The sequence below is a fragment of the Hipposideros armiger genome, unplaced genomic scaffold (assembly GCF_001890085.2).
Source record: "Hipposideros armiger isolate ML-2016 unplaced genomic scaffold, ASM189008v1 scaffold_414, whole genome shotgun sequence".
NCBI lineage: Eukaryota > Metazoa > Chordata > Mammalia > Chiroptera > Hipposideridae > Hipposideros > Hipposideros armiger.
The window spans coordinates 1,245,111-1,262,130 of NW_017731764.1; the positions used below are offsets into that span (position 1 = coordinate 1,245,111).

Consider the following 17,020-nt stretch of genomic DNA (forward strand, 5'->3'; position numbering starts at 1 on the left):
AAGTTGGCAAAATCCCACTCCCACCAGGCATAGTTAAAATAAATTATTCTTATTCTTCTCCTTTACTATAGTTTAATTAGTGCCTAAGAGACAACACATTCGCCTTGTATTTTACCAAGGTGTGTGAATGTATTAACAGCCAGCCGGGCTGATAACAACTAGCTTCTTAACCGTAAGGCGCTGGCTATTAAAATATGGAAAGGCTGGTAAACAGCCAGTGTCCTGAGCCCCCGCCCCAAGCGTACCTTGGATGTAGTGGCCACATGTGGTGCACCATTAGGGCCTGTACTTGCTAACTGAATTTTCCTAATCCTGTCTCCTTAGCCTTGCACAGGCCTATACACCCCACCCCATCTTGCCAATCCTTTTAAATTTTCTTTTAAACCCTGTAACTTCCATTTAGCCACACTGCTTGCTCTTCTTCCAAAGCTTGATTTATTCCCTCTGCCCTCCTCGGTTCCATTTCTTCTCTTGTACACTTATCCAGTCCTACACCACACCCTTCATAAACCCCTCCCTCATCCCCACACTCAGAGACCTGCTCTCCATACCCTTAACTCCTATGCCACGAGGTCTAATCTTATAGCACTTCTTAATTTCTATTTTGCATGAAAAATATTGGAATAAATGCCCTATCTTCTTGGCTCAGAGCTTTTCTGAAGTCAAGAATTGGTGCTTAAGGGTGCTAGTTAGCTCAGTTAGTTAGAGCGCACTATTCATGACACCAAGGTTGCCGGTTTGATTCTCTACATGGGCCACTGACATGCGCCCTCCACAACTAGATTGAAACAACTACTTGACCTGGATCTGATGGGTCCTGGAGAAACACACTGTTCCCCAATTAAAACAAAACAAACAAAACAGAAAACAGACAACAAAACCAGATAAACAAAAAAGCACATAATGCAAAAGCCACTCATAAAGTATTTGCTGAATAAAGAAAAAAATATTTATATGATCTCACTTATACGTGGATTCTAAGGAACTGAATGGATGGGAGAAGTGGATGGAGATAGTCTCAGAGACACAGAGGAAGAACTGAGGGTTGTTAGTTGGGAGGGGGTGGGGATGAAGGAGAGGGGAAGGGATGAGACAATACAAATTGGTAAATGCAATATGGCCTCAGGGATAGAAAAAGACAGTCCGAGGAATACAATCAATAATGTTGTAAGCATTTCTTAGGGGGCCAGATGGACCAATGTCCTTTTGGGGAGTCCACTTCATAGTTGATGTAGAGGCCTGACCACCGCATTGTATTTCTGAAACTGATGTTGAATAATACTGTATGTCAACTATAATTATATATACATATAACCTCGGGACATGGAGTAGAGTGCGGGAATGGATTCAATGGAATTGTAATAGATAAGCATGATATCGGGGGTGGGAGGGCAGTGGATGGGGGGAGGGGGGTTGTTATTTTGTGAGGGTGAAAAGGGTAACTATTGTATTGTTCTGTACACCTGAAACTAACAATAAAAAAATATTTATAAAAAACAACAACAAAAACAATTGATGCTTAATCATACTAATAGTCCATAGAGACCTTAAAACAGTGACTTGGACATATTAGCTACCCAATAAATATTTTATCCATGAATTAAAATACAATCAAGTCACTATCATCGTATTTCCCTGCTTGTCCTTTAAAGCAACATGCACTTGATACATAATATTCCACAAATAGGGATGGTATATGGTTCACCTAAGAAGTTCCAGACATAGGGCTCTCTTTAACATTGGAGTGGAGTCTGAGTTCTCCTAAAGAGATATGCCATTGACATTAAACACAGTTGATCCAGTAGCTGTTTGTTGTTGCCTCCCTCACTTCTACTCCATCCTACTGCTTACCCTAAATTAGCAGTATTTACATGACAGTTTTCAGTTGACTCACCGGATTGACCAATGATCTCCATTCCCTCAGGGTGATACACTGAATAATGATCATTAAGTCCCTGAATGCTTAAAGTTTGTAGATGACGCACTTGGAATGCTTACACACGTCTACCCTCCAATTGGGTTGAGTGCTTACAAAATGTCAACTGGATTCACTCCCCACAAAGCTACATTATTATCATTTATGTTGCTCACATTACTGTCGAGTGTTAAATTGTAACCCTACTACATTATTTTTATACCTGGGACTATCTATCTAATTATCTTAAGATATACAAATTTGGTAACTTTTGTGGAAGCTAGAGGTGAACCATGACCATATTAAGCTTTTTCAGAAAATGTGGAGTTCTAAAATAAATGAGTTAGGAGAAGATGCTTCTGTTGTTTATAAATTCTGTTAGAAAAAACTGGGGGAGGACTGGCCAAGTGGCTCAGCTGGTTAAGAGCTTGTTCAAGAATGTGAGCTCTGAGCAACAACGGTTCAAGTCCTGGCTGGAGCAGAGCTGCTGCTGAGCTGCCAACAGGTGGCAGGATGGCTCAGCTAAAACAAACAAACAAACAAACAAACAAACAAACACTGGGGAAATAATGAAGAACCAAACTTCTCATACCTAAGAAAAGGCAATTTATTAAGTCCTGCTGTGGAATCGCTGTTCCCTACCCTACTTCCAATCCCAATAATTTATAAGACTGCTGTTGAAGAATCATTCCCCCACGCAAGCTGAAACTGGTAAGATAAAAGATTAATGAATCACCTTTTCATTTCTTGGTTTGAGGTTGCACAGAGGCAAAAAGTTCTATTTCCAGACTGAGGCACACATTTAAACACAAATGGTTTCCCCAAACTGCTATCAATGCCAACTTCTGCACCATCTAATTTTATTACCTCTAGAGGCAGGCATTTTCCTTCATCCTGTAATTGATAAGGAAGAGGTTCAGCATGGTCACCGCAACCAAGCAGATAAAGGAGAAAATGAGAGAGAAAACGGGGACTAAAGTTATTTGTTTTTTGAATTGATTGCTTGTTCTGAAATAAAAGTAAAACCAAAATGAATTTTTGTAGATTATGTTCTCCGTAATATACTCCATGAAACTCCAGATTTTCAGTGATGATATTTTCCCACATCCTTTTTGAATAGCCTCTATTAACATGCATTTTATTTACACCAACTTAGGGAAGTATCATTAGTTTTTAATGTCCATTTTTATTAGCAGAAAAAAGAACATCAAAAGAAGTTGATATTACAAAATATATGTGGTTGGTAGTGACATGTTCTCTAGTTAGTGTCTATAACTAACAGGTATTTCATGCTTACTGTGTGTCAAAACCTCTTCTAAATACTTTATATATACTAACTGATTTATCTTCACAAGTGCTTATGAGATAGTTAATTTTATTTCCATTTTACAGATGATGAAATTGCAGCATTGAGAGAATAAAGAACACTTCACAGTTTAAAATACCATGGTATATATGCAAGACTAAATCATTTCAGATATTTTAATTGTATTTATTTTACAGTTATAGCTCAAAATATCCTGTCCATTATTTATATCTTTTCTAGAAGCAGCTGTACTGAGGCATAATTTCCATACCATAGTCACTCATGTACATGTACAATTTAGTGATTTTTAATAAATTTATAGAGTTGTGAAACCATTGCCACAATTAGTTTTAGAACTTTTTCATCAACCTCCAAATTTTTTTGAGCCAATTTGCATTCATTTGCTACCCTTGCCCTTCCAATCACAGGCAATCACATATCTGTGTTCTACCCTATAACTTTGACATTTTCTGGACATTTCTTATGAGTAGAATCATACACTATGTGGCATTTTGTGACTGGCTTCTTGTACTTAGTATAATGTTTTCAAGTTTCATTCATGTTGTAGTACTTATTAGTATTTCATTCCTTTTTATTGCTGAGCTATATTCTATTATATGGATATGCCTCATTTAGTTTATCCCTTCACAAGGTGATGGTCATTTTTCTTTCCAGTTTTGATCTGTTTTGAATAATGCTGCTATGAACATTTGTGCACAGGTCTTTGTGCAGACATATGTTTTCATTCTCTTTGGTAGATTACTAGGAGTGAAATTGCTGGGCCTTATGGTAAGTTTATCTTTAATTTTATAAGAAACTGCTGAACTGTTTTCCAAATTGACTATACCATTTTACATTCCCACCAGCAAGTGTATGAGTATCCCAGATTTTCCATGCCTTCATCAATACTCTGTATTGCTTGTCTTTTTGATAATAGCCAACCTACTGAGTGTGTAGTGGTATCTTCTAGTGGTTTTTTTTTTTTTTTTAGAGGGCAGTGTCACTGGCCCTCATATGTGGGATCCAAACTCGGGCCCTCTGGCATCCCAAGCCAGTTCTTAACCATTGCGCCACTCGGCCGGCCCATCTCCTAGTGGTTTTAATTTGCATATTTCTAATGACTGATGATGTGAAACCCCATTTAGTGCAGAGGTTCTTAACCAATTTTAGAACATGACTTCCTTTGAGATGTTGATGAAAACTATGGATGGACCCTCAGCTCAAAAATATATAAATGTGTATGTGTGCACGTAATTACATATATGTGTATGTGTGTCTATACACACATATGCAAAAAATGTCTTGCAACTTATGGGTTAATGGGTACAAAGATATTCATCTAAAGGTAATATTATTTCCTAGTTGTATGACATCTTAGTTTATGAAACATTTTCATGGACACTCTTTTTTATTCTTCACAACTGTTCTATAAAGTAGGAAGCTAATGTTATCCCCTATTTTCTAGTGGAAGAAATTGAATTTCAATGAGAAGCCTCTAGGTTACATAGAGATAGAACGTAAGCTCTGGTCTTCTGGCTCTGTCTTCCACACTGCTTCTCTCACATGTCTGCCTTCATGGGCTACTGCAATTTGGGTGACTGCTGGCTCACCGGATCAGCACTTGGAGGCTGTAATATTCAACATTTTAGAAGACAGTATTTCCTGAAGCCATCAGCTTTCCTGGAGTAGAGACAGATCTGAAATTTTGATCTGTATAGTGAATATTAGAAAGGTAGCATATCATCTAATAATTGTATATGGCCAATGCTATGACAATTAGAAGCCAGAAAACTATTTTTTCATTTGCTGTAATAATGATGAAGACTTTGTATGCCTATAAATGGTGGCTAGTTATTTATACCATTTTCCCAGGAGCATCTTAAACTATAGACAAAACAAAATGGGGAAACATAAATAAAGCCTGGAGATTTTATTCTCTTCTGCTCATTTGCTGAGAGCAAATACTCACTGGATGTGCTTTCCTTTGGGCCCATTATACAGATAAGACGATATATTGGTCTGTCAGAATCAGCCCTATAAGGTCACATGGAACTACCATGTTCTCCCACATCCTTTGCTGTTGATGAATGCAAAGAAGTACACCCATGGCATAGCATATGACACACAACCAAGAACGTTGCCTGAAGTCACTTACGAGGCTCTTTCCCCTCTGCTCAAGTGGCAGCTGTGTGAGAAGAAAGAATGATTGGTGAATGGACGAGATTAAACAATGAAGGCTACTGTCTCTTATATGGTCTCTCATAGCCCAGATTCCATTCTCACTGTTTTCAGCTGCTGCCTCATTGCCCATGATTGTGAACCTGCTGTGACCCTGAAAGCAGCTGCAATAAAAACCAGGGACACAGCGCCTGAGTAGGAGGTGTGGGTGCCCTTGCAGCTGTGCTTACACACCTTACTCTTTTTCTCTCATTTCTCCAGCCCAAGCACATATAAGCTCCACTGTTGAGGAGATACAGGGGTTGGAAAAGGTTCTCCATTCAGTCTAATCCTAATGCTGCTTGGATTGTGGTTCCACAGTCCCCAGTCAGATGTTTTCAAGAGATAAAGAACAACTGAAACCCTTTTTCTATTTTACGGCCATGGCCTTGGGGTTTTCCACTCTTCCCTTAAGCAAAACTCAGTCCTTCAGTGTGACAATAATTCTTAAATGAGTTCTGTTTCATTCCTTCCCTCTGGCTCTGCCAATGGTCTCACTTATGTCGGTACTGGAAACAATGACGATTTAAGACTCTGGTTTCTCCACTACTTTATAGTCTCCTTTCCAAGGCATGAAAAGGCTCTAGCTCCATTTCCGTATACCTGAGCCAAATCAGACATCCAGCTGCTTCATATGTGCAGGATTGATTAAAATAGCAGGGATGCTGAAGGGATTTACCAAGGAATTGTTCAGTGCAGTCCAGAAGCTATCGACTGAAAATAAAGGCAATTGGGCTGTTTATGCCAGATGGCCTAGCATAATGTTGACATTGTCTATCATGGAAATAAGATTTCTACAGCAGTAATCTCAAAGGTCAGATTGCTCAGCCAAGGAAAATAGTAAACAATAATGACAAAAAACCAACCCAGAGTGAATCACTTCTAAATTAAATCATTTCTATAAAGAAAAATACAGGGCCGGCCGAGTGGCGCGTTGGTTAAGAGTTTGCTTGGGATGCCAGCTCTGAGCAGCAGGGCCCCGGTTCAGATCCCACATGAGGGCCAGTGACGCTGCGTCCTCCACAGCTAAGATGGTGAACAACAGCTGGCCCTGGAGCTGGGCTGCCGGGAGTCGCTGGGGATAGCGTAGGCTGCAGTGAAGCTGCAGTGGGCTCCCATAAGCTATCATGAGCTGCCAGCAGCCAGCGTGAGCTGCCAAGAGCCACAGTGAGCAGTTATCCAGTGGCTGGCAACTGATCTGCCTTACCTGGGAAGAGCACAATGATAATACCAACATAGGCCAGTGAAGCGATGTCCTCCACAACTAGACTGAAGAACAAAAAGGACTGCAACTTATCTGTTCCCCTTCCCCGACTCCCCAACACTGTTCCCCTCCCCCAATTCCCCAATAAAACCTTTAAAAAAAAAAAGAAAGAAAAATACAGACAAGGACATCTGTGTCTGTCTGCAACTTGGGCTCTCGGTTAAAAACAAATTACCTACAGATGTTTTTGAGTTATTTGCTTTGGTCACATTTTTGGTTTGAACATGCTAGAAAACTTTTTTATTGTGTTAGTATGCCTCTTTGTTTAAGAAAAGAGAAAAGTTTGGGACACTATACCAACATGTTTCATTTTACCTGAAGGCGTAGTCATGAAAATCCACCAACTAAAAAGGCCTCTTTAGCCATGAAAAATAGCTAATTCTCAGTAGGGAAACCAGAGCCAAGATAAATTTAGAGGGGAAAAAAAGCATGTCCTAAAGCAGCACACCACATGAAAGGGAGCATGAAATATACATCTAGAGTGTTATATTTAAAGCTAGCAGGTTGAAACAGTATTGAAGGATGAGTGTTTCTTGGAGCCTTATTAACGATGCTGAGAGACCTTTATCTCCAGGCAGCAGTTTGGAGGCACTCCTCTTTCACTGGTGACAGACAACCATCCCTCCTTGATAGCTATGAGATGGCCCCTCTCCATGTCCTTGCTGATAGGATCCGGAAAGCAGCAAAGCCTGCAAAGGCAACATGGAGGGAACGATACAAGAATGCTCTCTCACTGTAGTGACTTTGCTATGTTTGTCCTGTGATTAAACAGAAACCTTGACTCTAGGAACTGTGAGCCTCTTACTACACTACTCATGATTATTATATATGTTATTTCCTTCACCAGGTTAGGAAGTTTTTCATTCTTTTTTCAAATAGGTTTTCTCTCTCCTGCTGGTGCCTCTATGATGTGAATGTTGTTATACTTGATGTTGTCCCAGAAGGTTCTTAAACTACTTTCGTTTTTTTTTTTAATTCTTTTTCTTTTTGGTGTTCTGATTGGGTGTTTTCTCCTACTTTGTCTTCCAAATCACTGATTCAATCCCCTGCTTCATCTAGTCTGATGGTGATTCCTTCTAGTGCATTCTTCATTTCAGTTATTGTATTCTTCACTTCTAATTGGCTCTTTCTTATGGTTTATTAGTCCATTTTTATGCTTGCTATTTCTTCATTTAAGTTCTCACTAAGTTCCTTAAGCATCCTTATAACAATTGTTTTGAACTCTGTCTCTGGTAGGTTGCTTGACTCCATTTTGTTTAGTTCTTTTTCTTGACTTTTCTCCTATTTTTTTCATTTGGAACGCATTTCTTTGTTTCCTCATTTTGGCTGCCTTTCTGTTTTTGTTTCCATGTATCAGGTAGAACTGCTATGTCTCCCAGCCTTAACCAGGTGGCCTTATATAGTAGGTGTCCTGTGGGGCCTAGTGGCACAGTCTCCCTGATCACCTGAGCTGGGTGGTCTAGGAGTGTCCCTTGTGTGGGTTGTTGGTGCCCTTCTGTTATAGTTGAGCCTTGATTGCTATTGGCACATCCATGGATATGATTAACCCTCAGGCTGACTAGCTGTGGGGTTTGGCCACATCCACAGCTTATGGGCTGCTGTGTGGGAGGTTTATCCCACTGAGTGGGATTCACCCCAGTGAGTTCTGGTGTCTGTTGAGACCACTCTTTGTGTGTGCCACTTGTGGGGCTCATTGGGTGGTGCTCTGCAGTGGTCTGAAGCCAATCTCCAAGTATCTTGGTTGGGGGCCTCTTGAGAGGGGCTCCGGTGCAGGCCCAGGTCAGCCACTGCCTATGATTGGCTGGGAGCTACCTGATAGGAACTACAAAATGATCCACAGTTGTTCACCACCTGTGCTAAACTTGGAGGCACAGGGGAGACGCTACTTTGTGAGGACAGTTGCCACCAGTTCCAGGCCTGGGGTAACTCCACAAAAAGCCAGGACACCTGGAGGCCTGCTGCCAGCTGCCAACTCCTTTAAGTCTCAGCCACTGATAAAGCCTTGTGTTGTATGTGAGTTGGGTTATGGTGGGGTCTCAAGGGAACCACTAGAATGAGAAGAATTATGGTCACCAGGTTAATGTAGACTCTAGTTTGGTGCCAGTGCTGAGCCTGGAACTACTCAGCAAAAGTCTCAGAGCACATTGAGGTCAGTTGCCACCCACCCGGGGCCCTTTAACTTTGATGGTTTTCTAGAAAGAGTGTAATGTGTGATGGGCTGACTGCTCATGGAGAAAGTGCCTTCAGAGATGGGTGAGTTGGGTGGGGCAGGGTCCCAGCTGAATCAGCAGGGCGGAGCAGCAGAGCTCACCAGGTTAATCAGATTCAGATTTGGCCTGTGGGGGTGGGCTCAACATAGAAAAGATGGTGCCTGCCTGCCAGCTGCATGGGAGAAGGATCCCACACAGGGAAAGTAGCTACTGGTTTTCAGTCCTCCCCCTGAAGTCACACTCCTCAGTCTGCCCCCCATATGTCTCTGAGGCTCCCCAAGTCACCTTCCCTCTGCTGGAGCCCAAGGTGAGTGCCTGTGAGCGAGTGAGTCTGTGCACGGGTTGTTTAAGAGGATGCCTGGGTTTCCTGCAGCCTTCCTTCATACCCAAATGGTCGGAATCCCCCACTGTTTTCACAGCCAGGTATTGAGGGGCTCCTCTTCTCAATACCAGTACTCCGGGGTGGGGAGACTGGTGTGGGAGCTGGGGGTCCTTCACCCCTCTGGGGGTATCCTCTGTAGCCGAGATATCCCTCTATTCTCAACTACCACACGGAGGTTTGCAGCCTGTGTCTCCATCCCTCCTACCAGTCATGATGTGGCTTCTTTATATTTTTAGTTGTAGGACTTGTGTTCAGCTAAACTGCAGATGATTCTCCAGGTTGATTGTTCTATACTTTAGTTATCTTAATGTGTTCATGGAAGGATGCAGGCACGGTGTTTATCTCCTCCCCCTCTGGGATCTCTCCCTTCACTGTCTTATCCTAAAAGGGAGTTGTGATGACCCTGTGTGGTTGGCTCCTGTGCCTGGATTCTTGTTGTTCAAGCGACAGAGCTTGTTTTGCCACGATGGTAGGATATATCTGAATGAATATTTCCATCTGCTGGCTGTGGATGAAAATTTCCAGAAAGAGGGAAGGGATGAGACAATACAAATTGGTGACTACGATATGGCCTCAGGGATAGAAAAAGACAGTCTGGGGAATATAATCAATAATGTTGTAAATAATTTTTTAGGGGGTCAGATGGACTCATGTCTTGTTAGGGAGACCACTTCATAGTCGGTGTAGAGATCTGACCACCACACTGTATTTCTGAAGCTGATGTTGAATAATATTGTGTGTCAACTATAATTATATATACATATAGTCACGGGATGTGGAGTAGAGTGTGGGAATGGAGTCAATGGAATTGTAATAGATAAGTATGATATCAGGGGTGGGAGGGCAGTAGATCGGGGAGGGGGATTGTTTCTGTGCGAAGGGTGAAAAAGATAACTATTGCATTGTTCTGTACACCTGAAACCAACAATAAAAAATAAATAAACAAATAAAAAAAAAGAAAATTTTCAGAATGAAAGTTTAGGAAAGCAAATGTACATTTTTCTATATTTTTGTGTTTTTCAAGAATGAGTAACAATAGGAAATTTTGATACATAAAAATAATGTCATTTACATACAAAGCAACTCAAATTGTTATTATTAAATGCATAATATAGTCAAAATATCAACTTTTTGTGGATTTCTGACAATTTTGAAAAAAACAAAACTTGAAATCAATTAATGCAGCAAAAGAGTTAATGCTTTCTACCCCTTACTCAGAGATTGAGAGGATTCAGTACTTGCCTCTGGTTACGCTTGGCCTGAGAGTCTCCCACAGCCTGTGGGTAGAGGCTGACTGCTGTCGAGAGCCAGGCACTTACTACTGGCTCTCCCTCCTTCTGTGCTCACAGCCTAAGAGGCTGCGTCTAGGACCTTTGCCAAACCCTGCCTCTCCTGGATTAACATTCTCAGTTTTAAGGATTTCTCTCCCCTTACCACACTCTCCCTCCCTTCTTTCAGCCAATGCTTTCTGAATGTGTCTGTACCTTCTGCCAGCTGTTGTGCTAGACACTGCGGCCCTACCTACATGGCTCTAGTCTTAGACTGATTTCCTAGTCTCCTGCCAGTGTCATTCTTTATAACACTTCCCCAGCCCCTTTTCTGGCTATGTTCTTAGACCACAGGAATTTTCCAAACCCAGTATGCCCATTCTCACTCCTGGTCCTTTGCCTGGCCCATTCTGCTCCATTCTGACCCTCATTATGAAAGGGGTGACCTGGTTCTCCTGAGAGGAAGCGTTTTGTCTTCAGTGGATTCAAATGTTTATCTATACACATGATGGCCTACGCAGCGCTTCTGAGGAAGAGGAAAAGTGGTTCTCTTTTGACAACCTCTTTGCAAATCCCCCACTTTTTTTTGCTTTTGAAAAACTGGGGTGTGTTATGGACTGAAGTTTTGGCCCCTAATTCATACATTTGAATCCTAACCCTTAATGTGATGGTATTAGGAAGTGTGGCCTTTGAGAGGCGAGGGTTCCGCCCTCACGAATGGGGTTAGTGCCCTCATAAAAGACTCCATTGCCCCTTCCGCTGTGTGAGGACACATTGAAAAGACAGCTGTTTGTGACTCAGACACTGACACTTCCAGAGCCTTGATCTTGGACTTTCAAGTCTCCAGAACTGTGAGAAATAAATGTTTGTTATTTTGAGCCACCGAGCCTATGGTATTTTGTTAACCAACCTGAATGGACCAAGGCAGGATGATAACCTGAAGGAAGGATTTGGTTTTTCCTTTGAAATATCTCACCCCACCCTTCTATTTAATTCCTACTGACATCACTTTGATCCAAGGCCCATTTCATGCGTTTATCCTTCCAGTAGCCTCCTGGCTGAGCTTCTCGATACCAGTAAAACGTTGACAACATAATCTGAACCATCTGATATCGCCCACACAAGTTGTGCTTCCAATTTATGGCCTCTCAGCTCCTAATTTATACTTCATTGCCTGATTTGTGAAAATGGATCTGGGACCTTTATTGTTTTTTTTCCTTTGCCAGCTGGCATAAAGGTGAACTTTGCCAGCACAAAGCACTGGAAAGACATTGCAGAAAGGATTGTTCTGTCTGGTTGCTGCGGATCATTCCAAAGAAGCCTCGAGAGTGTTGCATTATGGTCCACCCCTCAGCCTTCAAGGTTTCCTCCAGTGCTAAGTGCTAGCAGGGTGCATCTTCCCCAGGGTTTCCCAGTTCTCAGTTTGGGGCGTGGTGGCATAGTGGGGATCACAGACAGTGAGGCCTACAGTTTCTGCTCTGCATACCTTCTCCTCAGCCCTGTGGGGCTGGACATAGAGGAAGCTCCCTTCCCCCCCAATCCCTGGCTTAAGAGGTACCCAAAAGTCCATTAGGTTTTTACAGAGGGCAGCATCTGCAGTTCCCAGTTTCAGCAGCAAGCAAAGTGACACCCCAGCACCCTCTATGCACTAGACTCCCTCTGCATACCCAAGCAAAAGCTTAAGCTCACCAGTATTGCAGACATTATCTTTTTGTGGCTGTTCCAATGCAGACACTGTACTCTCTGGCCTCTCACCTACAGCTGTACCCTGACACCCTCAGTACTCCTGATTCACTGCACACCTGTACAGCAGCCTTGGCTCTCACCTGGTCTCCAGCAGGTTGTTCCTACTTGTCCAGTGGACCAGCTTTGGCCCATGCAACCCAGCAAAATCCTCCATCATCCAGTGGCTGCTATCAACCTTTTCCAATGTGGTCTCAACCTCTACTTTCAAATTTGTGCTTCTATGCGTTCTTTCTCTCTCTCTCTCTCTCTCTCTCTCTCTCTCTCTCTCTCTCTCTGCTTTAAGATACCATTTAAAGTTCTCTTTTTTATCTTTATGCTTTCCTATCATTGGTTAATAGTTCTTTATATCAAATTTCCTCTTTTTAAATTACTGTATGTGATGGTTAATTTTATGTGTCAATTTGGCTAAGCTCTGGTCAAATAGATGTTTAGTTAAATACCATTCTAGATGTTGCTGTGAAAATATTTTTCAGATGTGATTAACATTTTTTTAACCTTCTCATGTATTATTTATTGAAAATAAAAACAGAAGTTTATATACACCATATTTTTCTATTAATCACAATTTTAATTAACTTTTGCTTTGTAAATTACAGTTGACATTCAATATTATTTTAAGTTAGTTTCAGGTGTTCAGCACAGTGGTTGGACATTCATATCCTCCTGATTAGTCTAGCACCCACCTGGCACTACTCATACTTATTGCAATATTATTGACTATATTACCTATGCTGTACTTTACAGATGTGATTAACATTTAAAACAGTAAACTTTGAGTAAGTCAGATTACCCTCCATAAAGCAGGTGGGCCTTGTTCAATCAGTTGAGGCCTTAAGAGAAAAAGACCGAGGTCTTCCAAAGGAAGAGGAATTCTGCCTCCAAACTGCCTTCAGGCTCCAGCTTCAATGTTAGCCCTTCCCTGGGTCTCCAGCCTGCTGGAATGTCCTGTAGAATTCAGACTTGCCAGCCCTCAAAATTGTGTGAGCCAATTCCTTTAATCTCTCTCTCTCTCTCTCTTCTCCTACCATTCAGATTCTAGCCATTCTTCAAGGTCCATCTCAAATTCTTCTTCTCTCATGAAGTAGTTTTTGCCTCTTGTAACATCACCATTCTCTTTCTTCCTACAAAGCATGCCTGTGATACATCAACTGAGTGCTGAATTATACAGTGCCTCATGTGGTGTTTTTTTGTGTGTGTGTGCTAACATTTATTGAGATTGAATTCTTATTACGCACCAGCCAGATCATGTCCCAGCCAGTGTGCTGTGCACTTTTTATCATCTAATGTGGGAAATACTCCATCAAATACTCTCCGTATGGGCCTATGTGCTCTCCTAAGAGTCACCATATAATTAATTTTTTTCTTGTTTTTCTGAGGAACCAAATGAGATTAGCAAACTGGGACTATGGTCTGTTGTTGTTAAGTAAGACATCATAAGGACAGGGTACCCCTTTTTCAGAAGATAAATGACAGGTATGTAAATGAGGACGAGGACATGTAATATGTGTCAAATTCCTGGAAGAAATCTCTCTCTGCATCTGAAAATTACAGATGCCTGCCGGTTTAGTATTTCTAGTAAGTAATAAAGAGAAGCTTTCCCATTGAACCTGCCTCCAGTAAGGCAACCCATCCTGTGATCCACAGCAAAACCACAGGTAGGTCATAGAAAGGGTCAGAAAAACCTTCCTCTCTTGCAGTAGTTGCTTGGTCATGTATACAGAGTTTACTGGGAGTTTCTAGCAAACCTCCTTCTGTCTAAACTTGAGAAATATGAATGGCTTAGACTTTTGAAACAAGGAAAATGAGTCTCATCAGCATACTGCTAAATATAGTGCAGGTGATTTCTGAATGCCGTTTAGCCTTGTCTTGAGTGAAGATTAAAACCGCATCAGACACGTCCTGATTCTTCACGTCCCTAAAGGTTTGTCTTAGTACTCCTTGTTGATTTGGGCAAGGTTATAAAATGATCTCACTGTGAGGATTACGTTATCTGCGTTCTACAAATGAGGAAATGGGGGCAAGTCAGGTTAAGTAATTTAACCAAGGAAATGCAGCTAATAGGTGGGAAGGCCAGGATGTGAACCAAGGCTTACTTAACCACAACATGAGGCTGTCTCCATGAAATGAGATTTATTTCATGAAGGCCAGAAATACTATATTCCATGCTTATATTCACCTTGGGAGGTCAGGGCTGCTATTATCCCCATCTTACAGTTTAGGATTAAGGCTTAGGAAACCTCACTGAATTACTGAGGTCTACCCAGGTAGCAAGTTAGCAGGGTTGAGGCCTGGATCCCAGTCTGTGAGATCTAGAGATGGTGCTTGCCGTCTCTTGTTAGATGTACTATTTCGTGTGGTTGTTATGGACCCATGGAGATACACGCTCCATCTGAGCAGACATTGTGCTTTTCCCTGGAGAGTAGCTAAGACAGTACTGGACCAAGGGGAAATGCTCAATTCGTGAACAATGATCAAGGAAGACAACTGGTAAGGAGCCCACAGTCCTGGTATTCAACACCAGTTTCTTTTGGAATAAGCTTTTAGTGTTTTGCTATGTTTCTTCACAGCTCTAATATAACATAACCTCTCCAGAGACAAGTCTCCCTAGTTGTGTTTTGAGAAAAATTTCCCTCTCCTTGGAATTGTGTGAAAAGGCCACTTGTCTGGTGGCTCTGGCCTTCTTTTGTTTCTTGAGGCCTCACCAAAAAAAGGCCTCTGGAGGACATGCTGATGAAGATGACGACAGCTAGAGCTAAAGGAAAGCCTGACTTAGAGTTCTGAAAGGTGGTGCTTGGTGCTCTGAACCCTGGCACTCTGGCATTGCTCTGCTGCTTAGGGGGCCTCTCCCTCATTAGCTGTGACCCAGGAAGGAAAAACACTATGGGCTGCTTATCTCGATTCAGAGAATGACTATGCAGAGTGCTTCTACCACTGTGTGCCTTTATTTCAAAGATCTCATTAATTACTAGTCCTTCCCCCAGGATGAGGACAGAAACATAACATAATGGAAGAGGTCTTCTAATCACTGACTTGACCAAAGCTTTGGGTGATATGAAGGCTTCATTTGTTGCTCTGTTCCACATTTACTCAGAAGCAGAAGAACAGACTGGGTATGAATTTTCCTTTCAGTAGAAAAACAATTAGAACCTCAACGCTAAATTGTATATATTTCCCCATATTTTAACACTCTGAGCTCTGCTTTTATTTTACTAAAACAGATTTTTAAAACAATGCCCCAGCTTTGTATCCTAGAGATATTATTCTTTGGGATTGGAGGCCATGATTTATTGGAGATATTATTGAATAGAACAGCAATAAGAATGACTACCTTTAATTTTCTGCCTGTTTTGTTCCAAGAATTGTGCTAGCTGTTTCATATACGTTAGTTTATTTAATTCCAACATTATCCCTTTAGGATCTGTATAGACCCTTTTATGAGAATTTGAATTATGCAAATTTGGAATCATATTATGTAAACATCAGGCACAAAATCAGAAATACTCCCAAATTAAATATCAACAAGAACTTCAAAACTCACGGGGCCAGGGAACTCTGTTTACCCTGTTGCTATGAGGCAGTACTCCTTTAGATGGTGGCTGGAAGTGCTTGCCATTCTCTCAAGATTAGTCTTGAACTCCAGCAGTTCTTGGGAAAGCATCCCTTGCATAAAATGCACCTGTCTTGTATTGTATCCCAGAAGGCACAGGGGAATGCAGTGCATTCCTTGTACATAGTGAGCAACCAGGAAGTGACCACTTAGTGAACCTGAACAGGCTGAAAGGGGTGTGTGGTCATAGGTATGCATGTTAGTCCTTCACCTTTGCAATGGGAGCCTGACCACTGTCCTTTCATCCCTTCCTAGCTCATGGGCAAGGTTTGTATTTCCAGTTGAGGCTGCAAGGTCACTTGTGATGTCCAGCTGAGTACCACTAAGTGGCTTTAATTTCATCCTCTTAATCTTGCCCTTGGATTCCTTCCTTCCTTCCCTCTCGCTTTCTGTCCTTCTTTCCCTCAGCAAAATAGTACATGGGTGATGGCTTTTTATACAGAACCTTTCATTTTCAAATAATTTTTGAATCACAGGAAGTAGATAAAAAGTAACACAGACAGGTCCTAGGTACCTCTCACTCAGTTCCTCCTGTCATAACGTCTTATAAAACTAGAGCAGCACATGTGTTTTTGAAGGGCAGTAGCTCATTGAGTTTAAGTTTCAAGGGAAAGAATCCATATTGAGATGCAGTTACCTTCTCGTCAGACCTCAAACCAGGGCAGGCTTTACGGTGTGCCTCCAGTGCCATCGTACAAAGCCCCCACAGGCAGAAGGACACAATCAGCATCTTGAATATCTTTTTTTTTTTTTTTTTTTTTTTTTTAGCTGAGCCATCCTGCTACCTGTTGGCAGCTCAGCGGCTGCTCAGCTCGGGCTGGACTCGAACCACTGTTGCTCAGAGCTCAAACTCTTCAGCAAGCTCTTAACCAACTGAGCCACTCGGCCGGCCCCTCACAATCAGCATCTTGAAATTCTTACTGACTTTATCTCTGAATTACAGTTCGTCTGTGAAATAGGTGGGACACTGGCGCATGTGCTGGGGGCTTGGAGCCTCGGCTCATGTGTGGCCCTACTTCTCTATCTCCGTGGGACAGGGTGTTGGCCTCCTGCTCCCCTGCCACCACCCAGCAACCACTGCTTCGTTCTTCTGCTGCAGGGTGCT

The 17,020-nt window shown here is 41.9% G+C and overlaps 1 protein-coding gene across 2 annotated transcripts in view; it reads right to left on the bottom strand.

Annotated features, from left to right (window-relative positions):
• Positions 1-17,020, bottom strand: part of LOC109394181 (src kinase-associated phosphoprotein 2-like) — a 72,123-nt gene that overhangs the window by 23,747 nt on the left and 31,356 nt on the right. Inside the window, exon 1 of one of the 2 annotated variants that reach the window (XM_019664041.1) lies at positions 2,652-2,709. The exons of the other annotated variant lie outside the window; for it this stretch is intronic. The gene's annotated coding sequence lies outside the window, so the exon portion shown is untranslated. Of the gene's footprint in view, positions 1-2,651; positions 2,710-17,020 lie in introns of those variants that run through there. 2 annotated transcript variants of the gene reach the window in all.